This window comes from Chrysochloris asiatica, unplaced genomic scaffold (genome assembly GCF_000296735.1).
Source record: "Chrysochloris asiatica unplaced genomic scaffold, ChrAsi1.0 scaffold00277, whole genome shotgun sequence".
NCBI classification, from domain to species: domain Eukaryota; kingdom Metazoa; phylum Chordata; class Mammalia; order Afrosoricida; family Chrysochloridae; genus Chrysochloris; species Chrysochloris asiatica.
This window is the reverse complement of record NW_006408795.1, coordinates 3,257,603-3,283,873: the sequence shown is the minus strand read 5'-3', so window position 1 is coordinate 3,283,873 and position 26,271 is coordinate 3,257,603. Positions and strand designations below refer to the sequence as shown.

The 26,271-nt window shown below is 39.2% G+C and overlaps 1 protein-coding gene and 1 pseudogene across 1 annotated transcript in view; one reads left to right on the top strand and one right to left on the bottom strand.

Annotated features, from left to right (window-relative positions):
• The window catches only part of PTPRN2 (protein tyrosine phosphatase, receptor type, N polypeptide 2), a 1,341,366-nt gene that overhangs the window by 508,657 nt on the left and 806,438 nt on the right, over window positions 1–26,271 (bottom strand). The window lies entirely within an intron of this gene.
• On the top strand, window positions 6,651–14,682 carry LOC102840797 (annotated as a pseudogene).

Below are 26,271 nucleotides of genomic sequence, written 5' to 3'. Positions count from 1 at the left end.
TGAAACTTGAGGACATTATGTTAAGTGAAATTAGTCACAAAAGGAAAAATATTGCATAAGACCATTATTGCAAAAGCTTAAGAAAAGATACCCATACTAAAAGGGGAAAAAAAATTCTTTGTTGGTTACTGGTGGGATTGGGGAGGTGGGGTTAGGGGGAGGTGGAGGGAGGCAGTGGTAGAATAGGGGGCAGACACATCATAGTTTGGGTGTTGGGAAGGGCAATACACAAGAATAGAACCTTATGAGATGGGACACTCTTACTAGAAAGGACAAGCAGACCAGCCTGTAACAGCTAGAGTGACAGAAGATGTATCTTCAAAGAAAGATCATCAAGAAAAAACAAAAAAAAAACAAAAATGGCAGTATGACTGGCTATTACAAGAATAAGCAAGTTGTTTGCCAAGAAGCCATCAAGGCATGCAATCAAGTTCCTTCAGGACAAAACCCCCTCTAAGACTGAAACTCAAAGGGAACACATGAGCAAGCATGTAAGCTTGGTCTACTGGTGAGTGGAAGAGGGGGAAAGGCAGCAGTGAAGTAATGGGTTGAGTTCAACCATGTTCCATAGACTCTTGTTGACCTGGAGATGAGAGAGAAAAGAAGAAGGTCTGGTTGGTCCTAAGTGTGGTGAGACCTGGGTAAACCTGAGTCCATGGACAAGGACATAGCCACAGAGGGCTAGAGCTGAAAGTGAAACATCCAGCTGATATGAAGCGAGGGGAGATGCACAAGAGTACCCAAACTTGCAGACAGTACCCATTTGACCTAGCCTCAATGGCTTGATAATCTAGACTAGAGGAATATTTAAAAAAAAAAAATGTATCTATATCTATATATATCTCTATATTAAACTGGCTGTAGGATCCTATAAACCTCTTCATCTTATTCATTTTTCATGTACTTTGTGTTACTGGCTAAAAGATCATAGGATGCAACTGTCAACTATCGGAAAATGTCGTAAAATATAGAACTTCAGCATTTTGATCAGCTAAACGTGTTTACTAAAAGGATTGTCCTCTTTTTCCTAATAGTTTTTCTTTTCTTTTTTTCAAGTTACATTCTTTTTAGGTTTTAAATAAAAATTGGGTGAAGAGCCCCTTCCCCCTCTTAGTTCCAACCCACACACGATGACTTTTAAACATGCTCTAGTTGTCAGAAAAATATACACAAATATGTGTGGGGGCAGGAACACTTCCCATTAATGAGCAGTAATTGCCTACTGAGGTCTGATAAATGGGAGAGGCACTGGGGAAGGCTTGTGAGTCCCCTATGAACCGGCCTCACAGCTCTTGGGATCTTTGTGCATTTCGGACTGACAGACTTTCTCCCCAGCTCATGCATTATTCAAGGGAACATGAGACAATAAATGAAGGAGATTTTTAAAAGAAGAGAAAGTGTGGTTAAAGAAAGAAGCTAGGAGTAAATAAAGATTACTCAATAAACCCTACTGTTTTCGCCTACAATTTAAGAGGAAAAATTGTAGCTTTTAGGGTGCTGAGGCTGTTCTTCCTTGTTATCCTGAGAACACCTTCAATTTTGCACATTTCTCCGCACTGACTTGCAGCTGGTGGGGGGCCTGTTGGACAGCATATGGTACCTCATGGACAGTTTCTTTTCTTTCTCTCTCCCTTGCCCTTTCTCTCCACCATAATGCAAAGCTTTGTCAAGCTAATACATTAAGGATCAACATCAAAATTGGAACTTTCTCTTTCTATAGCCACATCCAATTAAAAGTATCTTAGACAGCCCAGAGGCCTCTCTTTCCGGGCAGCCGGCCTGCCTGCCTGCCCGAGCGCTGGAACCACACATACATTAAATCAATGTGAAAGGCTCCAAACGGTCCACAATATTATAAATGGCATTATTCACCAGGCCCTTTGTGTGCAGGGCTGTGAATCAATGCTGCAAAATCACACGCTTCAACTATCCCTCCCCCTGGATGCTCCTAGTCTATGGGATCATTTCACTGCATCCAATTAGGCACCTTGTTCACCTGATCATATGTTGATTACAGATCTATTTGCTCTTATTTTTCCTCGGGGAAGGCAGGAGATTTTGGAGAGAGAATGATACAACAAGGGCTCAAAGACCATTTTGTAAGCCTTACTGGAGTCTGACCATTTTATTTTATCAAACTTTTTAAGAGCACATTCAATAGGACCAAATAAAACCTAAGCCAATTTGTTAGTCCCTATACAAACTCTGTCTTGTGTTTTCAAATCCAGCACATAGGTACCACCAAGAGGTCCATGTATAATTTTGCATAGGATACTCACAGCACCCAACAGTTTCAGATTCTTCTTTGGAGAAACACAGGGTATATGTAAATTAACTATATTAACAAACGGGAATAAATAGTAGAGAAACTTGTGACATCTTTGACAGAGAAGGGAGATGTGACAACTCCATCCAAGCCAATAGAGGATCATTTGATTTGGTCTCCACACATCTTTAAATTCATGCTCTGTGAACATCTTTATGACAGTGAAAAACAAGATTTTTCCCCCTGTAAAATTAAATGTCACTCTTGATAGCATAATATCTGAAACATCATCTTTCCAAGTCCACACCAATACTTTACACAGAAAATTAAACTCTCTCTGTTTATTGAGTGGATAATGTAGCCTTCAAATGTGTGAGAACCCCTGCTAGGTGAGAAATTAAAAAAGCTGCACTATAAAGTCTAATGGTATGTATGAAATACCAAAAAAAAAAAAAAAAAAAAGGTAACTTAATTGGTAATCAGAAGAAATCATAAAACTAATCATGCAATTAATGTCTTCAAAAGCAAGCATATGAGGTGTGTATAATTACAAGAAAACAATGCAATGATGGTTTCAAGCATTAATGAATTAATAGTCACAAGGGGGTCGGTATGTTGGTTTTATAGGTTAGTATTCAAACCAGTCACATTGTCTCTTTGTATTGTGTTCTTTACCTTCCTCAAACTGAGGCCCTCTAAGAAAGGAGCCTGTCCAAACACTCAGGCTTCTGAAGCTCTGTGTTTACGAATTTACCCTTGAAAAGTAAAGACAGCTCACCTTTCTTAGGTATCCACCATCCTCTGGGGGAGGCTGAGTGAAGGAAAAGCAGGGCATAGAAAAATTACACAAGGCCTGGAGTTGTTCATTGAGTGCAGGTGTTGGAGAAAATTAATGAACATATATTAACATACATAAGTATCTTTTGGATTCTTTCCTAAACGCTACACAACATACTAATAAATACAGTTCTTTGTTTCGTACACATAGTTTAAAAAGAAATTTTGGCTTTGGTGCTGATTACCCATGTGCTGAAGGTTTAATGCATAGGATGTTAATTTGTTGATAAAAGGGGAGGGGAGAAGCAAGGGCAATTACAGCATTCTTTCCAGACAACTGTATTCTACTATGTCTTTGAATTAAGGTTTCTTTTCATCTGAGGATGCCATTACCACAGCCACACAGCTGAAGGAACTGCAAACCCTGCCTTGGAGAAGAAAGTTAGGCCTTCTGCATGTAGGAAATGATGACCACAGATCTCTGCAGTACAGGGAACAGGAGGAATTAGAGAGACAACAAGATAACCACACACTCCTGAAAGTAATAAGCCTGCTGCTCTACATGGGTGAAAATTTCCAAGCTCTTGTCTGTGAAACCATCACAGTAGAATTCCTTCATCGGGTTCTGTTGCTGATTAGACCACGGAGATCCAGAGGGTTTTCATTGACTACTCTTTTTGATTGCCAGGCCTTTCTTCCTAATCTGTCTTAGTCTGGAAGCTCCAGTGAAATCTGTTTCATATTACAGCAACACACGAGCCTCCAGTGATGGTGGCATGGATGGATAGTGGCTGCACATGCGAAGCATTGGCTGGGAATCCGATCTCAGTTACTTTGTGCTGATTAAAGGTCAAAAAGTAGATTGGGTGCAGGGAGTGGGGGAAGACTAATCAAGGAACATCTTGCAGAAAAATTAATATTTGAGCTAAAACTCAAAGGGGCATTCTAGGCAGAGCTATGGCCTGTGTAAAGCAGGTTCATTGGGTAAGCAGGAGGGGGTAGTGTCCTTAGAGTCTGCACAGACATGAGACTCACCAGAAAGGACTTTGGGTGCCTAGAAAAATTCCTTAAAATGAGAATTTCTCCTATACCATGAAAACAGGACGAATGAAAAACATACGCTTTTTACAGTTAGTAAAGCATTGTATCATTACTAGTCACGAGAGGATCATTTGCTGGTGTGGCAATACAGGAGAAGCATTGGGCTGCAGACCACAAAGTTGGTGGTTCAAACTCACCAGCCGTTCCTTGGAAATCCTAAACAGGGTCCCTGTGAATTGGAACTGACTTAACAGCACTTAATAAAAACATGCTTCTTACAAAGTTCCATACCAATGAGCACTGAGGACTGATTCCTGATGACTGATCTAAATTAGCCACTTTCTGGGGGTGAGCTGAATATTGCTCAAGTTTAACCACAAAGTAGTAAAACACACCACCTTTATGGGCCATTGTTGTTGTTGTTATTAAGTGCCATTGAGCCTGTTCTGACTCATAGCAAACCTGTTTAGGGTTTCTGAGCCTGGAAAACTCTGCAGGAGCAGAGTGGCTGGTGGGCTCAAACTGCCAACCTTGTGGTTCACAGTCCAGTGTTTCTCCTATAGTATAGAGCCAGCATGCTTCTGAGGCCTTGTCAACTCATGCTGAAATCCTATGAGTGAACCATGGGTATACTTATGTGCACTATTAAAGTTTTGGTGTCTTCTGTTTTACTTGTAGGGCCAGGAGAGTTCTCATTATGACCTAACTCCTAGTCTCATAAAAACCCTGGGCAGTTGGTTTCCTGGCCCATCTGACAGTAGGGCTGCTTCAGTTGGGGTTCAGTTTAGTTAAATGATAGCTCCTTGTTTATCAAGAGTCTGTACTTGGGTACAATATCAGCATAGTTCATTTCTACACCTCAGCAATGAACAATCTGAAAAGGCATTTAAGAAAATAATTCTATTTACGATAACACTCAGAAGAACACAAGACTTTGCAGTAAACTTAACCAAAGGGATCAAATATTTGTACAATGAACACAACAACCCAAACCCAAACCCGATGCCTCTGAGATGGTTTCAACTCACAGTAATCCTGTAGGACAGAGTGAACTGTCTCAGGGGGGGTGGTAGGCTATAATCTTTACAGAAGCAGACTGCTACATCCTTCTCACAGATTGGCTGATGGGTTCAAACCTCCAACATTTTGGTTTTCAGTTGAGTGCTTTAACAATTGCACCACAGGGCACCTCTGAATACTACAAATCATTCCTGAAAGAGGCTAAAGAAGACCTAAATAAAAGGAAAGAGATCCTATATGCATGGATTGGAAGATTTAAGATTGCCAAATGCCAGGTTTCCTCAAAGATAGCGAAAGATTCCTATAAAATATCCAACAATGTCTTTGCAGAAATGGAAAAATCAATCCTCAAATTCATATGAAATTTTAAGAGGCTCCAAACAGCCAAACCAACATTGAAAAAAAAGAACAAAATTGGCTAACTCATACTTCCCACTTTCAAATCTTACTACAAAAGTATGACAATCAAACCAGTATGTTACTGGCATAGTGGTAGACTTATAGGCCGATGGCATAGAATTGAGAATCCAGAAATAAGTCTAAGTATCTATGGCCAATTAATTTTTGACAAGGATGCCAAAAGAGAAAGAACACTCTTTTCACCACATTGATATCCAGTGTTGGAACAATTGGATATCCACATACAGAAGATGATTTCTATACGCTGCCTTGTAGCATATACAAAATCAACCCAGAATCAGTCAATGACCTAAATATAGCTGTGTGCCGTGGAATTGGTATTGACTCACAGTGACCCTGTGTAGGGTTTCTGAGGCTGTAAATCTTTATGGGAGCAGAAAGCCTCATCTTTCTCCTACAGAATTGGTAGTATTTCGAACTGCTGACCATGAGATTCGCAGCCCAACTCGTAACTAGTACGCCACAGGAGCTCCTTAAATATTAAATATAACCACCAGAACTATAAAATTATTAGAATAAAACATAGGAATAAGTCTTCATGACCTCTGATGTAGCAATTGAGTCTTAGATATGGTACTAAACACAAAAGCAACAAAACTAAAAATAGTTAAATTACACTTCAAAGTAATTAAGAACTGTTATGCATCAAAGGACACTAACAAGAAATTGAAAAGATAAACTACAAAATGGGAGAAAATATTTGCAAATCATATATCTGATCAAAGTCTGTTGTTGTTGAGTGCCATCAAGTAAGTTCCAACTCATCATGATCTTCTATGTAACAGAATGATATGTCACTGGGTCCTGTACCATACTCACAATTGTTGCTATATTTGATTTTGAGATAAAGGTCCATTGTTGTTAAGTACCCTCAAGTTGGTACTCATAGTGACCCTGTATAGGGTTTATGAGGAGCAGCTGGTGTGTTTGAACTTGGTACCATGTAGTTCAAATCAATCTTATGATCCAGTGCTTATCCTACAGTGCCACACCTGTACTCCAAGATCAGGGTCTACTATCTAGAATATATAGGCACTCACTCATCTACGCCAAGAAAATTGGAAGACAACTATCTAGTCAACTTAATGGAAGAGACCCACATTTGTGCCTATTTCAAAGCGAGGATATGGCATCGTTAATGGGCTCAAGCGAAGTAACAGGTGCGAGGTTGGCCCAGTACCAGGCAGTGCTACGTTCTGTGCATATGGTCAGTATGAATTGGTACCAACTCGATGGCACCTAACAACAACATCTACAATATATAAAGAACATTAATAAGTTAAAAAAAAAAAAAATTGAGTAGCTGTTTCTCCAAAGAAGATAAACTAATAGTCAAAAAACACAGGAAAAGATGCTAAACTTCTTTACCCATCAAAGCCACACACACACACACACACACACACACACACAAAGGTAAACATCTTTCTCGTATTCTCTCCTTTCAGCCATGATCCATCAGATATTAGCAATGATATCCCTCATTCCACGTCCTCTTCTGAATCAGGCTTGTAACTCTGGAAGTTCTCTGTCAATGTATGCTGGCAGCCATTTCTGTATTACCTTAGTAAAACATTACTCACATGGGATATCAAAGATATTGTCTGATACTGTCTGATATTCGCTGCTTTCAGCCAGCATCCATCGGACATCAGCAATGATATCCCTTGTTCCATGGCCTCTTCTGAATCCGGCTTGAACCTCTGGAAGTTCTCTGTCAATGTATGACTGTGGCCATTTCTGTACTACCTTTAGCAAAACTTTACTCGCATGAGATATCAAAGAGATTATCCAATGATTTCCGCATTCCGTTGGGTCACCAACTCTTTGGAATGTGCACAAATATGGACCTCTTCCAATCAGTAAGCCAGATAGTTGTCTTCTAAAATTCTTGGCAGAGATGAGTGACTGCCTCCTGTGTTGCCTCGCTTTCTTGAAAGATTTCAATTTTTATTCCATCGATTCCTGGTGCCTTGTTCTTTGTGAATTTCTTCAATGCACCTTGGACTTCCTCATTCAGTATCATTGACTTTTGATCATATGCTACCTCTTGAAACGGTTGAACATTAATCATTTCCTTTTGGTACCGTGACTCTGCGTATTCCTTCCATCTTCTCTTGATGCAGTCTGCATTATTCAATAATTTGCCCAGATAATCTTTCAATAATGAAAGTCAAGGCTTGAATTTTTTCTTCAGTTCCCCCAGCTTGAGAAATGCTGAGTGTGTTCTTCCTTTTTGGTTGTCTCACTCCAGATCTTCGCATATTTTGTTGTAAGATTTGGCTTTACTTCTCTAGCTGATCTTTGAAATTGTCTGTCCAGCTCTTGGACCTCCTCATTTCTTCCATTTGCTTTAGTGACTCTATGCTGGAGAGCAAGTTTCAGTGTCTCTTCTGACATCCATTTTGAACTTTTCCTTCTTTCTTGTCTCCTTAACGACTTTTTGCTTTCTTCATGTATGATGTTCTTGATGCCATCCCACAACTCTTCTGGTCTTCTGTCTTTAGTGTTTAATGTATCAAATCTGTTCTTCAGATGATCTCTAAATTCAGGTGGGATATACTTTCGCTCTCGTGGACTTGTTTTCATTTTCTCAACTTCAGTTTGAATTTGCATATGAGTAATTGATGGTCTGTTCCACAGTCTGCCCCTGGCCTTGTTTTCAATGATGATATGGAGCTTTCCCATCGTCTCTTTCCAAAGACGTAGTCAATTTGATTTCTATGTATTACATCTGGTGAGGTCCATGTGTATAGTCGTCTCTTATGCCGTCTAAAGAAGGTATTTGAAATGAACAAATCATTGGTTTTGCAGAATTCTATCATGCATTCTTCAGCATCATTTCTATCACCAAGGCCATATTTCCAACTACTTCCCTTCCTCTTTCCTCCCAACTTTTGCATTTCCAGTCACCAGTAATGATCAATACATCTTGATTGCATGTTTGATCAATTTCAGATGGAAGAAGTTGCTAGAATTCTTCTATTTCATCCTCACTGGCTTTAGTGGTTGGTGCATAAATTTGAATAATAGTGGTATTAACTGGGCTTCCCTGTAGGCGCATGGATATTATTCTATCACAGGCAGCGTTGTACCTCATGACTGATCTGGATATGTTCTTTTTGACGATTAATGCAATACTATTCCTCTTCTATTTGTCACTCCTGGCATAGTAAACCATGTGGTTGTTAGATTCAAAATGGCCAATACCAATCCACTTCAGCTCACTAATGCCTAAGATATAGATGCTTATGCTTTCCATTTCATTTTTGACAACTTCCAGTTTTCCCAGGTTCATACTTCGTACATTCCATGTTCCGATTTTCAATGGACGTTTACAGCTGTTTCTCTTCATTTTGAATTGTGCCCCATCAGCAAATGAAGGTCCCATGGGCTTTTTCTTCCACGAGTTTTACTCCATTCATGTTATCATGGTCAACTCTACTTTGAGGAGGCAGCTCTTCCCCAGTCACATTTGGAGTGCCTTCCAATATGAGAGGCTCATTTTCCAGCACTATATCTGACAGTGTTTCTCTGCTATTCATAAGGTTTTCAGTGACTAAATAGTCAGAAGTACTTTGTCACTCTTTCTTCCTAGTCTGTCTTTGTCTGGAAGCTCATCTGAAACCTGTCCACCATGGGTGACCCTGCTGGTATTTAAAATACCGGAGGCATAGCTTTCAGAATCACAGCAACTCACAAGCCACCATAGTATGACAAACTACAAAACAATATTCCAGTGAGGTACTTCTTCATATCTATTAGAAAAGCTATTTTTAAAAAATAAAAGCAAAATAAGTGTTGACAATGATGTGGAGCAGTTGGAACCCTCCTATATTGCTGGTGGGAATGTATAATGGTACAGCTTCTTTGGTAAACAGTTTGGCCATTTCTCAAAAAGTTAAACATAGAATTATCATATGAATCTACAATTTCACTCCTATGGTAACTCAAACAAGGAAACGTGTACACGTGTTCAAAGCAGTATTACTCACAGTAGTCAAAAGGTGAAAACAACCTAACAAAAGGCCAATGAACAGATGAATGGATACACCAGTTGTGGTAAATCTGTGCAATGGAATATTATTTAGTCATAAAAAGAAATGAAGTACTGGCACAACATGGATCAAACTCAGAATGTTATACTAAATGAAAAAAGCCAGGAAGAAAAGATAACATATAACTCCATTTAAATGAAATTTCCAGACATATAAATCCACAGAGACAGGACACAGACTAGTGGTTATCAGGGACTTGGGCGGGGGAGGGAGTAATGGGGAGAAATTTCTTATTGGGTAGGGAGTTTTACTCTAGAGTGATAGAAATGTTTTGGAATTGCATAGAGATAGTGTTAGCACAACATTATAAATTACAAATGCCACTGCATTGTTCACTTTAAAATAATGTTATGCTATGTGGATTTCACTTTTAAAAAAATGTTTGTAAGAGTCTGTACTTGGATTCTATGGTTCAATAGTGAGTAACTGTTTTCATGACTAATTGTGACTGTCAGAAGTGTAAAGGTAGAAGTTCTGAAACAATAACGGAGCAGTAGGACCTCTGGTAGCATCGTGGTGACAAATTGGGCTGCTAACCTCAAGGTCAGCAGTTCGGAACCACCAACCATTCCATGGGAAAAAGATGAGGCTTTGTGCTCCTGTAAAGATTTACAGTCTTGAAAACCCTATACAGGGTCGCTATGAGTTGGAACTGATTCCAAGACACATAACCATCACCAGTTAATCTTACAGTACAGAAACAGAGGACCCTTGTAATATCAAGGGAGAAGACCACAATTGGAATGTGGTACACTATTCAGGGAAGCAGAGACATCAGAGATGGAGGCAGAGATAAGGACATGGAGAGACAGAGTAGCTGAGGACTCTAGACTCATGAAAAGAGGGACTGAGTGCTGACAGCCAGGAGGCAGGCTTGCAGTGTATGCCCTTTGGTTGTTTAAATTATTATATATTCCTGAGTGTTTTTGTGTACATCCCCCTCATCCCTCCAATAAACAAACACACAAAACAAAAACGAGGGAATGGAAGCAAATACTGTTGAATGATGATGCACAGAGGACACTGTAATCATTGCAATGAAATGATGGTGTAAAGCCGATGTTCTCCCATGTAATCTATGACTCAGTTAACAATAAATAAATTTAAAAAGTCTGTACTTGGTCTAAAGACATGCAAACAAAAACTGACAGAAAGAGCAGCAGGGACAAAGGATGTTAAAGTTGGCCCTTCTAGTTTCATCCAAGGAAGTGAACAACGAATCATACATTTCTCTTTGCTCTTTTTCAAAGAAACTGTATGAAATCTAGAAAAAGGTACACGATTAATATACAGAACACAAAAGTACCCATAGCCAACCATAAGGAATCATACATTACAGACATGCTCATGTCCCCCCTCAAAATTGCTCCTGATGACATTCCTGTTTTTCCTGCACCATCTTGAGGTAATATACAACATAATATACTCCTCTATATATCTCTTTCTAATATTTTTTTCATTTATCTTTTTTCTTTGAGATTTCTCCTTGTTTAAATATGCAGCTCTAAGAGACTTATTTCTACTACTGCATAGGGTCAAGAACAGCTAAGAAAATTTTGAGACGCCAGGAGGGGGAGCACTCATTCTGTTAGCCATAGTTAAGACAATGAATGCATTGCATCTCAATATTAAGGAAACAAAATTCCTCACCACTGGACCAATAAATAACATCATGATAAATGGAGAAAAGATTGAAGTTGTCAAAGACTTCATTTTGCTTGTATCCACAAGCAATACTCATGGAAGCAACAGTCAAGAATTCAAATAACGTATGGCATTGGATAAATCTGCTGCAAAAACCTTTTTAAAGTGTTACAGAGCAAAGGTGGACTAAGCTATGCCTGACCCAAGCCATGGTATTTTCAGTTGCTTTAGATTCATGTAAAATTTGGACAATGAATGAGGAATACTGTAGAAGAAACGATGCATTTGAATTGTGGTATTGGAGGAGACCATTGAAAGTACTGTGGACTGCCAGAAGAACAAACAAAACTGTATTGGAAGAAAGAACAGCCAGAATACTCCTTAGGTGTCAAGATGGTGAGATTTGTCTCTCATCCTTCGGACATAGTCTCAGGAACGACCAGTCCCTGGAGAAGGACACCGTGCTTGGTAAAGTGGAGGAGCAGTGAGAAAGAGCAAGACCCCCCTATGAGATAGGTTGACACAGTGGCAGCAGCAATGGGCTCAAACATCACAGCAACTGTGAGGATGGTGCAGGCTCAGCAGGGTTTCCTTCTGTTGTGCATAGGAGTGTGAGGACTTGGAACAGGCTCAATGGTACTTGACAACAACAACAACAAGACAATTTTTAAAAACAGGGATGTGAGGGACTGTGCTGGCCGCAGCAGTGGCTCTGGGTGGCAGTGGTCCCGGAATGGACAGCTGGGTAGACCTGGCCCAGTGGCTGTAAAAGGACAAGAATCCTTTAAGTTTAGAGACAGTGAAAAAACTAATTACAGAAGGTAATAAAAAAAGGACAACCAAAGTGTTTGGGAGCCCGAAAGGAGTTTGGGACAGCTGGCCTTTGAGTTGTTATGGGAGCAGGAATTTCTCATATGAACGACTTGACCATCATTCAAACCACACAGAAAACTTTGCAGATACCTGGGAAAACAGTTCAGCAACCTGAAAAAAGGAGGCGTAGTAATCAGTTTTGATGCTCGTGCTCACCTGTCAATGGAGGCAGCCGCTGAAGGTTTGCCCTACTGGCTGCCACCACATTTACCAGTCAGGGCAATGCCTGTGTACCTCTTTTCTAATATTACCCCAACCCCCTTTGTGAGTTACACAGTATCACACCTGAAACTCTGTGTGGGAATCATGATCACTGCCTCTCAAAACCCAAAGCAGGATAATGGATGCAAGGTCTATTGGGATAAGGGAGCTCAGATCAATTTTCCTTACGATAAAGAGATTTCTCAAGCTATTGGAGGAAATTTGGAGCCATGGCCCACAGCATGGGATGGTTCTTTAATTGATGGCAGTGTACTTCTTCATAACCCAAGTACTTCTATCAATAAAGACTACTTTGAACACCTTAAAAAATATTGTTTTTAGAGGAGTATGAACAGGAAGACCAAAGTAAAGTTCGTCCACACCTGCACAGCATGGGTCACACTTTGTGCAGTTGGCTGTCAGAGACTTGGAGTTTGCTCCTGCCCCGAGGCTGTTCCTGAGCAGAAAGATCCTGATCCTGAGTTTCCAACAATGAAATACCCAAACCTGGAAGAGGGTAAAGGTGTCTTGACTTTATCTTTTGCTTTGGCTGACAAAACCAAGGCCCAAGTTGTTTTGTCAAATGACCCAGATGCTGACCGACTTGCTATGGTCAAAAAGCAAAACAGTGGTGAGTGGTAAGTGCTTTCAGACAATGAGTTGGGGCCCTCTTGGGCTAGTGGCTCTTTACCTCTTGGAAAGAAAAGAACTAGGATCTCAGAGCCCTCAAAGACACATGCGTTCTGTCTAGCAATGTCTCCTCCAAAATTTTACATGTCATTGCTTTAAAAGAGGGATTTCACTTTGAGGAAACATTAACTCGATTTAAGTGGAAGGGAAACAGAGCCAAACAACTAATAGACCAGGGGGAAAATGTTCTATTTGCATCTGATATATGTGCTGCCCCTTTTTGATGGACAGAGATGGAGTTAGTGCCACTGTTGTAAGTGCCGACTTAGTTAGCTTTCTAACAACCAAGAATTTGTCTTTGTCTCAGCAGCTGAAGGCCACCTATGTAGAACATGGCTACCATATAACCGAAGCTTCATGTTTTGTCTGCCATGATCCAGGCACCATTAAAAATGATTTGAAGACCTTAGAAATTACAATGGGAAGAATAATTATCAAAAAATGTGCAGGGACTCCTGGGCCCAGAGTCAGCAGCGTGGCCACAGAGGACTAGAGTGGAGAGTGAAGCTACCAGCTGATAGGAAGAAAGGGCATATGCACAAGAACATCCACACTTGCAGATGGTACCCACGTGACCTGGCCCCGATGAATGGATGATCAGAACTCAACCAGGAGAAGAAAGAAGAGGAAAAAAAAAAACAGTGATCTGATACAATTTGATGAACTTGATCTACACCTATGGATGCAGTAACCCAAAAGAGAGAACAAATCCTTACAGCAAGAAACATTCCCACCCCCTCCACACACAGAGTAGACAGAGATGGGCAACTTGGACATTGGATACCCAAAAGGGGGGGGGGGGAGAACTAGGGGGCTTGGAGGAAGGCAGAATCTCCAGTGAGAACTATCCAATCTGTCTAAGCAGAGCTGATGAAATGCAATGCAGAAGGGTCACTTGTGATACAATAGTGAATGATTGTTATTAGGACTGATTGCGAGGGTTGGAAATGTAAAGGTAGACGTTTTGTAGCAAGGAAGGGAGTGATTAACTCTCCAGTCTAGGAGCAGAGGTCTCTAGGATAATCAACTGAGAAGAGCCCAGAGCGGGACCCTACCCAGAGATGCAGCGAGGCCTGAGATAGAGGCAGAGACGATGACATGGAGTGATGAAGCGGCTGGGGACTTTGGATCCAGAGAGGGAGAGGGACTGTATGCTGAAGAATGGGGGGTGAGGGGAGCGTAGGGGGCGGGTTTATAGGGTATACCCTCTGGTATGTTGATGAGGCATGGAGGGGATTGGAACCATGGCAATGAAATGATATATGGTGGAATGAATGTAAAACTAAAGTTCTCTCATGTAAAATATCATATAATTCACCATAAAACATGAAAAGAAAAATGTGCAGCAAGTTTGACATTTTGGGCATTAGGGACCTTACAACTGGCTAGCATGATAGTCCACCTTATGAAAAAGCTATTTGCCGTACTAGTAAAAATAGGCAAGGAATCACCTTTACCTTTGCTAATGGGTCAGAATCGACTAGAAAGTACTTAACAACACCAATGAGGGTGTGGCCACCATGTGGAACATCAGGACAGAACCCAAAATAAAGTACTAAGTTGCATAGCTGTGTGCTCCTCCTGGAAACAGTGGTCCTGAGCAGCTAAAGAAGAAACTAGATGAACTAATCATTACTCCTGAAGAACATTTTTTTCTAGCCACAGAAATATAGCCTGTAGCCAAAGGCTAACTAAAATATGCCAACCTAGGATAAAATTAAGGAGCTCCGGTAGTGTAGTGGTTACGAATCAGGCTGCGAACCACAAGGTCAGCAGTTCGAAACTACCAGCTGCTCCACGGGAGCAAGATGAGGCTTTCTGCTCCCGTAAAGATTTACAGCCTCGGAAACCCTGTACAAGGTCGTTATGAGTCGGAATCAACTCTACGGCCCACAGCTACCACCACGAGGGTAAAATTAAACTTACCAACAATTCATCTGAACTTCATTTGTTAAGCAATGTCTATAAGGACCAACACTTTTATAGATCACTACAAGTATTTATATTCTTTTAATAGACTTACATTCCTTGTTGTGCATTTGATTTTTAAGGTATTTAAAAAAAAAAAGGCCAAACCTAACACACTTGCATTCCTACCAAAAGGTTGAATGGGATCTATTCTCAACAACAACAAAAATAGATAAAAATTAGAAAAAAAATATTTAGCATTTGATTTTTTTTAAGGTTGAACCTGGGTATTTTATGAATTAAAATAAAAATTTAAATGATGCTTTAAAAAATAATCTTCAAAGATAGTATTGTGATTAACCTGTCTTAATGTGTATAACCCTTAAATGTATTGTCTGCTCTGCAATTCTTTTTATGTGCAATTGAAATCGCCAGAGCACTTATATAGTTACTAAGGTCTGTGCTTTCAGGAGAGCCACATTTTAGGTATATGTGTATTTACATTTTTACCACTTGCTTATAAAGTAAAATCCACAAACAGATCGGATGTTGTGTTCATGTTTGAAGAACGTGCAATTCATAGGAAATTGGAATGTTGAGCAAAAGAGGCTTTAAAAAGTTTTTTTTTTTTTTTTTTTTTCCACCTAAAACGTTTTAGCACTAATCATTAAACATTGTGTATGTGCCAAAAATCAGCTTTACTTCTTTGTTTGGTTCTGTTAAAATCTTCCCTTTAAATCTTGTAAACCAGACAGTTTGGTTATTGGGAATTTGCAATGTAGTTTATTGTCTATTTCTTTAATTGAATACAATTTCACATAATTCTTAATTCTGGAACAACAGAATAGTTCCCACTGAGCATTAACTATCTAACTGATCTTGATTTTTAGTTGGCTTACGTGTGATCATAATTTAAAACTAGATTTTATTATAATATAGTTCCAAATTATTTATTTAATCTGTGCCTTCTACCGTTCTTTTAACTGATGGCGAGATAGCCTTCCAAACTGACTGCAGATGAGCTAGGACCAAACTGTTCATTATATATTTTGTCATTACCAAACTGTTGCTTATATATTTTACATCACTTAACATTTTTAAATTTGAATTAAAATTATTTACAGTAAACAAAAAACAGGGCGCACCCACTCTATTATCCATCAATATTCACTACATTCAGCTCTTGACTCATGGTGACCTCGTGTGTGTCTGAGTAGAACTGTGATCCATAGAGTTTTCAGGGACTGAGTTTTTGGAAATAGTTCTCTTTCTTTGAGGCACCTTTGGGTGGATTTGAACCTCCAGCCTTTCAGCTAATAGTTGAATGCTTTAACCCTTTGCACCACCCAGGGACTGCAAAGCCCTGGAATGAGCACAATGTGATAATGGCAGAGGGATGGACAGCAGAAGAGAACAGAGGTCCCCTGTGTTCAAGGATAATTGAAGATAAAAATGACGGAGCAACTGGAAAAGAGAGGAGTATTCAGTAAGCAATCCTGGGACAGCTATTGTGACTGGAAAAACGAAAAAGGAAAGAAAATAAAATTGGATCCCAGTTTCATATAAACCTAAAAGTTAATTCTAGGCAGATCAAAGCCTATATATGAAAACAAAATTTTAAATGTTTCAATGAAAACTAGGAGACTATCTCTCTGAACTTAGTGTAAGAATGAATTTCTTTCCTGTCTTCAAAAAGGCAAAAACCACAAAGGAAAATAATGATAAAATTCAGTTAATTTTAAAATAATACCGTCTATGCCAGAAAAATAAAACAATACAGAAAACAAAACAAAAAAACACTATTAAGAAGTTGAGGAAGGAGGCCATAAGTCATAAACTAGAGAGAGATATTTGCAATATATAAAAATTCAAACAAAGGATTATCATCACTTTATCTAGCAACTCAAAGAATATACTTAAAAAGAGAGCTATTGATATTTTAAAAACACAAAGCTGAAGGCAGTTATCCTGAAAATTAGTCTTCCATGAGCTTCTCAAGGTATGACTTAAGTTTGTATCCCAAGAGATTTCAGGTAAGAGATGAAATAATGATCCTGAAAATGGAGACCCTCTTAATCCTACCTACATATGAATAGTTTATCCCTCAAAGAAAGTTGAGAGAACTAAATAGAACTCATGTATGAAATGTTGGGAGGTATGCAAGGAAATGATGCTCTACGTAATGACAAAGCCATTTAATTCTAAACATGTGTGGGACTTTCCTAAAGCTTTGAAACCAGAACAAGGTGAGTGACCCTCACCTATCAGTTAATCAAATGTATTATTCTAATATTCAGCCTTGTCAGAATAATAATCATTATAAAGACACTGTATGTCTTTATAATAATGTATTTTGCTATTGTCTGATGGAGGGCTGGAAGATGAGCCCCCAGTGTTGGAAGACACTCAAAATACAGTCACCGCAGCAATGGATATGAGCACAACGATGACCAGGAAGATGGCACAGTACTGCTGTATGACCATCCATGGGATTGTTATGAGTTGTAGCCAACTTAATGGTAACTAACAGCAATAACAACACATTTATGCAAGAATTTACAGAATACTTCCATGATTTAACGTGATTTGTGCAACAACCGTGTGAGACAGATATAATCATCCCCAGTTCAATGGTGAAAACACTGAATTCCAACAGTCAATAAAGTCACAAAGCTTCTCAGGATAAAGTCCAGGCCCCTAAATCAAGAGAAGCATATGGACTTTCTCAAGGTTCCATGACGGTTCTGTTGGACCAAATTTGAAGTGAGTGAGACACGCCTTGCCTTGGAGGATTACTGGTCTCTGGAAGAGTGGCCTTATACAGATGCACATGGCATCGAGGCATCTTTTGAATGATGGTTAAACAGTCTCTTGCTAACGTATGTCAGGACTGACAAAGCTGATGAGCACCTTCTCACTGTTGGATGTGTCTGCTCCTCGGTATGGAGACCTGGCATAGCCCTATGCAGGGCTATTTTGTATATTTGACTCTAATTGACTCCGTCATCCTAGCATTTGGGAAGAACCGTGCAAGAGGCAGGAAGCTTGTGATAGCCATCATACTATATCACTGATTTCAGCATCCAGATGTGGACTCTGATTGCAATCAACATGATATGACCCAATTGCAAACCTTTAGGATGACTTCAGTGGAACCTATCGATTGTCACTTTGGCTGCTTTCCAGACACCAAGGTTCCGATGCCCAAATTTATATTCCCAACTAGCTTGGTTTCTGAGAAAATGGATGTGATTCATCAGGTTCCTTTCAGCTGACCTTATGTCTAATGAGATGAGAGGATCTAACATCAATCTACTCCACCTGAAGAGGCAGAACTCTACGTGTGAGAGTGAGAAGGAGAAGAGAAGGGAGAAAGCACACATATGAGGACATCCCTCATCCTTGGCATGAAATCAAGTTAGAATCACAGCTAACGTGGAAAGAAAGCCAGGAATGACTTAGATATTCCTACTTTACAGATGGTAAAGTAGATCCAAACAGGTTATGCATCATATCAAGATTAAATTGCTGACCCTAACCAGAGAATCAGCGACATCAGAGATAGAGGCAGAGATGAGTATACGGAGAGAGAGTATCTGAGGACTCTAGACTCATGGAAAGAGAACGGCTGTGTGCTGGCGGCCAGGAGGCAGGCTTACAGAATGTGCCCTTTTGTTTTTTAAGTGATTATATATTTCTGAGTGTTTTTGTGTACATTAAATAAAACACACACACAGAGGGAATAGAAGCAAATACTGTTAAATGGAGATGCATGGAGAGGATTGTAATCATTGCAATGAAACGAAATACGATTGGATGAGTGCAAAACCAATGTTCTCCCATGTAAACTATCACTCAATTCACAATAAAAGCTTAAAAAGATTAAACTGCTGCTGTTGTAGTTAAGTGTTGTCAAGTTGGTTCTTACTCACAGCGACCCTGTACTGGGTTTCTAAGGCTGTAAATCTTTAGAGTAACAGAAAGCCTTATATTTTCCCTGTGTAGTGGCTAGTGGGCTGGAACCACTGACCTTATGGCTAGGAGTCCAGTGCTTATCCTACACAGCTATATGCTCCCAAAAAATTACATAGTAAAATAAAAGAAAAAAGACAAAATCTCAACCAAATAATTTGTTTCAGATTGCGATGCCAGAGTCCACCACTCGTCTGTCAGTTTGTTACACTGTGATGGTTTGTGTGTTGCTGTGATGCTGGAAGCTATGCCCCTGGTATTTTAAATACCAGCAGGGTCACCCATGGTGGACAGTTTCAGAGGAGCTTCCAGATGAAGACAGACTTGAAAGATGGACAGACCGACTACTTTGGAATAAGTAGCCACTGAAAACCTTATGAATTTCATAATGGAACATCATCATATACAATGCCAGAAGATAGCCTCTCAGGCTGGAAAGCATTCAAAATATGGCTGGGGAAGAGCTGCCTCCTCAAAGTAGAGTTGATCATAATGACATGAGTGGAGTAAAATTTTTGGAACCTACATTTGCTGATGGGGCACAAGTGAAAATGAGGAGAGATAGAGACAAATGCCCATTAATAATCAGAATGTGGAATTTAAGAAGTATGACTCTCAGAAAATTGGAAGTTGAAATGGAATACATAAAGATCAATACCCTAGGCATTCATGAGCTGAAATGGATTTAAAATGGGTCATTTAAAATCAGACAATCATATGGTTTACTATGTTGGGAATGACAAATTCAAGAGGAAAGGTATCACATTCAACACATCGAAAAGAACATTTCAAGATCTGTCTTGAAGCACAGTGCTCTCTGTGATAATATAATATCCATAAGCCTACAAGGAAGACCTGTTAATATCACTATTATTCAAATTTATGCACCAGTCACTAAAGCCAGTGATGATAAAATGGGAGCATCTGACCAACATCTATAATCTGAGTTTGACCAACATGCAATCAAGATGCACAGACAATTACTGGTGATTGGAATGCCAAGGCTGGAAACAAAGAGGAATGATAAGTAGTTGGAAAATATGATGCTGGAGATGGCATGATAGAATGTTGGAAGACTGACAACTTATTAATTGCAAATACCATTTTTTAAAAAAACATAAACGATGACTAGACACAGGGGCCTCACCAGATGGAATACGCATGAATCAAATTGACTAAATCTGTGGGAAGAGACAGTGGAAAAGTTCAATATCATCAGACAAAAAAAGCCTAGCAGAACAGGCCATCAATTACTCATATGCAAGTTCAGGCTAAAGCTGAAGAAAAGTAAAACAAGTCCAAGAGAGTCATAATTTGACCTTGAATATAAACCACCTGAATTTAGAAATGATCTCAAGAAAAGATTCAATGCATTAGACACTAATGACCCAAGATCAGAGAGCTGTGTGATGACTACAAGAATATCATACAGAAAGAGAGCAAAAGATAGGAAAGAAAGAAAAGACAAAAATGCATGTAAGAAGAGACTCTAAAACTTGCTCTCCAGTGTATAGAAACTAAAGTTAATGAAAGAAATAAGGAAATGAAAGAGCAGAATAGAAAATTTCAAAGGGCAGTTCAAGAAGACAAGGTCAAGTTATACAAATGACATGTGCCAAGATTTGGAGTTAGAAAACCAAAAGGGAAGAACATGTTTAGCATTTCTCAAATTGAAATACCTGAAGAAAAAGTCAAGCCTCAACTTGAACTATTTAAGGATTCTATGGGCAAAACACTGAATGATACAGAAAGCATTAAAAGAAGATGGAGGGAATGTATAGAATCACTGTAGCCAAAAGAAGCAGTCCAACCATTTCAAGAAGCAGCAAATGATCCAGAACCAACAGTGCTGATGGAAAAAGTCAAAGCTACACTGAAGGTATCGGTGAAAAACCAGGTTCCTGGAATTGATGAAGTGCACATTGAAATCTTTCAACAAACTAATGCAGCACTGGAGGTGCACACTCATCTATGTCATGAAATTTGGAAGACTGCTTCCTGGCCAAGCAACTGGAATAGATCCATATTTGTGACCATTCCAAAGAGAGGTGATTCAACAGAATGCAGAAAGCATTTAACCGTATCATTAATAATACATGCAAGTAAAATTTTACTGAGGATAATCCAAAAATGGTTGCAACAGTACATCAACAGAGAATTGACTGAAATTCAATCTGGATTCAAAAGAGGACATGGAACGAGGGATGTCATTGCTGATGTCAGATAAATCTCAGCTCAAAGCAGGTTTAGGTATAATCTATATAGAAGGCTCCTGTCTTTGATCTTCATCAGTAAGTACTTTAAGTTGTCTTCATTTTCAGCAAGCAAGATTGTGTCATCTGCATATTTCAGGTTGTTAATGAGTCTTCCTCCAATCCTGATGCTGATTTCTTCTTCATCTTGGATTATTTGCATTATATGTGGTACCTTTCTTTACATAGCCAGGGACTGTTGCAAAGGGTTTATATAGGAAATTCAAGTGCAATTTCAGTGTGTACAATGACAGTTCTTTGCATAAATTGACTTATAACCTTTAAAAGTGTTTTATAGATTAGGATTGTTCATATCTTCATTATTCTTGGTTTGCCTAAAGCAAAGTAAGTTCTTGGTGTGTGTGTGGGGTGGTTGTGTTGGTGTGCTGTGGAGTCGGTTCTGACTCATAAAGACCAAGGCTGTAAATCTTTATGGGAGCAGAAAGCCTCACCTTTCTTCCACGGCAAGTTTTGAATCGCTGACCTTGAGGTTAGAAGCCCAACTCATAACAGCTACGCTACCAGAGCTCCTTTGGCAGGGGTTAGGGGAGGGAATAGTTGAAGCCAACAGGAAAACCAGAATGAGCAGTCTAGCTAGAACAAATGATGACAAAAAGCAGAACCTTGAAGCATGGAAGGTCTAGTCACTGAGGAGACTTGTTAAGGACCTTTGGCTTTCATTCCTCCTGTGTTTTTTGACTCACATCCTGAATCCAGTCCCTCTCCCGTCACTTTTAGCCTAATAAATATCTTGTGGTAATTACCACCCCTGAAAGGATTCTTTAATGAGCGTGCATTTTAACCTTCCCTTAATGAGGCTGCTTTCGTTCCCGCCTCCTACAGGGTGGTAGTTAATGCTTAATAAGCACATACGCCATTTAAATAATAAAAAGAGTATCAGCTGAGAATGTAAATTGTCCCTTAACTCCTCAAAATAATCATAACATGCATTTTAAAATTCATACAAATACAGCTCATGAATAAAAATATGCCTTTAAAAAAATCTATATCTATCTATCTATCTATATATAAATATATACTGACAGCCACTAAACCCCAGTATCTAGAAAGTCTTCCTCTCCTGATTTCCTGGTTATGTAATAGCAATTTTACTACTAACAAAATGCACCATAGAATCTGCTTGCGTCAAGTATCTTTAATATATATATTTTTTTGCAGTAGCAGACGAATGATCAAGTTTGGGCTATGTTATTTATGCCTTCATGGTGGGGATTGGGTATGCAGGCAGGATGTGGCATATTTAAGACAAGCTACACTTTCTTGTTATAGGTCAGGATTGGTACCAGTCATCATGGAAAAGCTTTCAACAAGCTTCCTTTAGGGATTCTCTGTGTGTGTGTGTGTGTGTGTGTGTGTGTGTGTGTGTGTGTATGTATGTATGAGTTTTTGCTTAAACCATAACAGAACCCAGTAAGTAATCAGGCAGTGTGAATTTAAAGAAGTTCTTTAAAGACAGGCATTTCGTTCATCTTGTCCAGATGGGTCTGATTAAAAGAGATGGGGATAAGATTCTTATAATTCGATAGTGAATAACTGTTATCATGACTAATTGCGACTGTCACAATTGTAAAGGCAGAAGTTTTGTAACAAAAATGGGGGAGTAGTTAGTCTTACAGTCCAGAAACAAAGGACCCTAGGACCATTAAGGGAGAAGAGCACAAGCAGAATACGGGACCCAATCCAGAGAAGCAGCGACACCAGAGACAGAAGCAGAGATGGGAACATGGAGAGAGGGAGCAGCTGAGAGCTCTAGATTCATGGGAAGAGATGGACTAAGAGATGGCAGACAGGAGGCGGACTTGCAGAATGTGCCCTTTGGTGGTGTAAAGTATTATATATGCCTGAGTGTTAAAGAAAAAAAAGGGGGGGAGCTAAATAGAGAGAGAGAAATGCTGTTAATTGATAGTACATGGAAGGGATTATAATCATTGTAATGAAATAAGTTTTATATGATTTGTTGGATGTAAAACTCATGATCTGCCCTGTAAACTTTCACTCAATCTACAATAAAACCCTTAAAAAAAAAAAAAAGAGGCATTTTGTTTCAGCATTTTCTGACATATGGGAATTTCATGTAGACAAATGAAGAAAGGTACTTACATTTCTAATATTTTATTTCTTTCTGGTACAAAACCTCAATGCTCCTGTATCAATAACATACAGGACCATTGAAGTTTTGTGCCAAGGAGAAATAAAAACTGAATAAAATACTCTTTTGTGGTGGTGGTAGCATGTTCCCATTCACCTCCCACTAGACAGCATCTTTTCTTAAAAGACTGGTGAGGTGGGTGTGTTACTCAAAATTACATTTAAATGTGGGGCTTACCTATAACAACAACAATAAATGAGAATTTCTGTACTCAAATGTTTTTGTTGAAAACTTTAATATCTTAATGTATCAAATTTTACAGTTGAGTTTGCCTAAAATGGTGCCCATCTTTATATCTAGATTTTAAAAGCATGCTAAAAATCTCAGCTTCCAACCAAGAGAACTGAAGTAAACTTGTATGAAAAATAATATTTTTTTAAGTTCTGAAATTTTGTAAAATCTTTGCTTAATTATGTAAATTTTCATCTTGGGTCAATTATTACATTTCATTATAATCTTTTTTTTAAAACAAGTCAATTTGTGTATCCCTATTGAAAACAAGTATTAAGCAATTCATTCCTAAGCAAAGTAGAATGAGGTGCACTTAAGCTAAAAAATTTTTAGTAGAAAGAATTCAGAAGACTAAGCTTAATAAAGTCAGCGAAAAAGAGGAAGACCTCCAACGAGATGGATTGGCTCAGTGGCAGCAGCAATAGGCTCCAATGTATCAATTGTGAGGATGGTGCAGGATAGGGCAGGGTTTCCTTCTGTTCTGCAGAACTGACTTGATGGCACCTGACAACAATAAACCATAAATAGAGGCCTGGAACTTTTAATCTTATGTTTTGTAAGCCACACCTCCTTTTTCCAAATGATCATCTTTAAAGTAAAAGCTTACATGAGCTGATTTTAAGAATGTATACGTTTTAAGCCTACTTGGGGGTAAAGAAGGATGACTGATTTTTGTCTTCTGCTTTCTTTTAAAAATACTAGCAAAATGGATGTTTTTTTTTCTTGGCTTTGAAGAACTATAAGCAACAAACCATTTAGAATATGAGGTTCCAAATAGTTCATGTTGATAGACTGGTTTTGTAGGAGTAAATAATTCCCTTGTCCATTCATTTCTTTTCACAATAAAAAATATTTACTTTGGAATAATGTTTTCCCCCTCAGAGCCCATGACAAAAGATGTGGGTAAAATTGAGAATTGTGCAGTTGAAGATCATTCTGAAAATAGTGAGTGGATGGACAAGCTTTTGTGACTTGTCCCTGTTCTCTCTCAGATAGGATCCCTTCCCCTCCATCCCCTATCATGTTGGGTCAACAGAAGGGTGGAGGGAGTCAGTGCAACTATTCATCACTTATCATATGGTTAGATTCCAATTTATGTGAAAATTGGTGTTATGCAAAGATGGAGGATGACCATATCAGATAAAAATGTGGAGAATGGCTATATGACCACATAACTGCCAAACCTCAGAGAATCATGGCCCAGTGAAGTTGACACATAACTTTAACCATCACAGCCAGTGTTACTTTCATCTTGTACTTCATTGCTTGTTTCTGTGAGACCTATGTGGTTAATGTGCAAAATAGACTTGTAAATTTTCATCCTATGGTAATATATGCAAAATGTTGGATAACGAGATAGTAAGTGAGGAGTGGGTGTACAGTCCTTCATCTACTCACACAGAAGCTGCCTAGCCCATATTAGTAAATGAGAAGCAATTGACTTGCAAATAACAACATCAAAATAACCCCTAATTAGTTATTGGTAAGTTGGGAGAGGCTTTCTTCATTGCTATTCCTGAGGAGACATATATTCATGAGCAACAGCATAGAATGAAGACTCAAATTAGTATGATTATTAGCATGGTGCTGATGGAGTGCTTGTGTGGAATGGTACAAGGAAGAGGGAGATTCATTTAACTTTTCTCTAAGATGATTTGGGCCAAAGGGGGAGGAAGGCATTGATAAAGGAAAGACCTTTGTGAGAGGAACATTCTTATGAAGGCCTGGGGTGGGGGTTGGAATGGGGAATAAGGATCTCTTTCTCTTGCTGAAGAGAAAATGTCAATTAATACTAGGCCCCCAAAACCTCAATCCACAAGATTGGTTTGATCTCTATTTAAATGCTGAGGTGGAAAATCTTGCGATCAATAACGTAAACCATCTCTCAGCACCACAGCACAGACTGAACAAGTCTCTTTGTCACCAGCTCTGGGGCTTCTTGACCACATCCATCATTCTGAATTACTTCAGATGAACTTTTGGGTTGAGGTTAGATAAACTTTTAGTTGCCCTTGAGTGGGCTCTCACTTCTAGTGGTCCTGCACACATCAGAAGGAAACATTACCTTGGCCTGCATCATCTTCTTGATTGTTGGTATGTTTGGGACTCTTGCTGTGTCTACTGAGTGTTTTGAGTGCCTTCCAACCTGGGGGAGGGTGGGGAGAGGTGACGATCATTTTCTAGAACTAATCAGACAATGTTTTGTTGTGATCCATAGGGTTTACACAGCTATAGGGTTCATAGACTTCATGAGGAAAAGGCCCATGAAAGGAACTCATCATGGAAAATTTTCCACCATAAAGTTTGTATTTTCACCAATAAAAACTAAGAGATATCTGTGGAGAGTTGAATCCCCTGCTGTTTGTTAAGAAAATAGTATCTAAGGAGCACACTGCTTCCTATCGTATCCTTCGTCCCTTCCCCCTCCTCAAGGATATCTTGAAATGGTCTAACTGATTACCTGTGCAGGGTTTAACTTTGGTATTGCATATGGTGAGAAAGCACCAAGCCAAGAGCAATGGAAACATCCATCATGGAGGGTGCAGGGCAGAATAACATGCTTGGACTTAAGGATCTGGTTGCCAGTTATTGTTGTTAAGTGCCATCAAGTCGATTCTGACCCACAGTGACCCTGTATAGGATTTCCAAGGAGCAGCTGGTGAGCTTAAACCACCAACCTTGCAGTTCAAACGACTTTGCAGTCTGGCACATTAGCCCACCACGCCACACCAGGACTCCAGTAATGAGCAT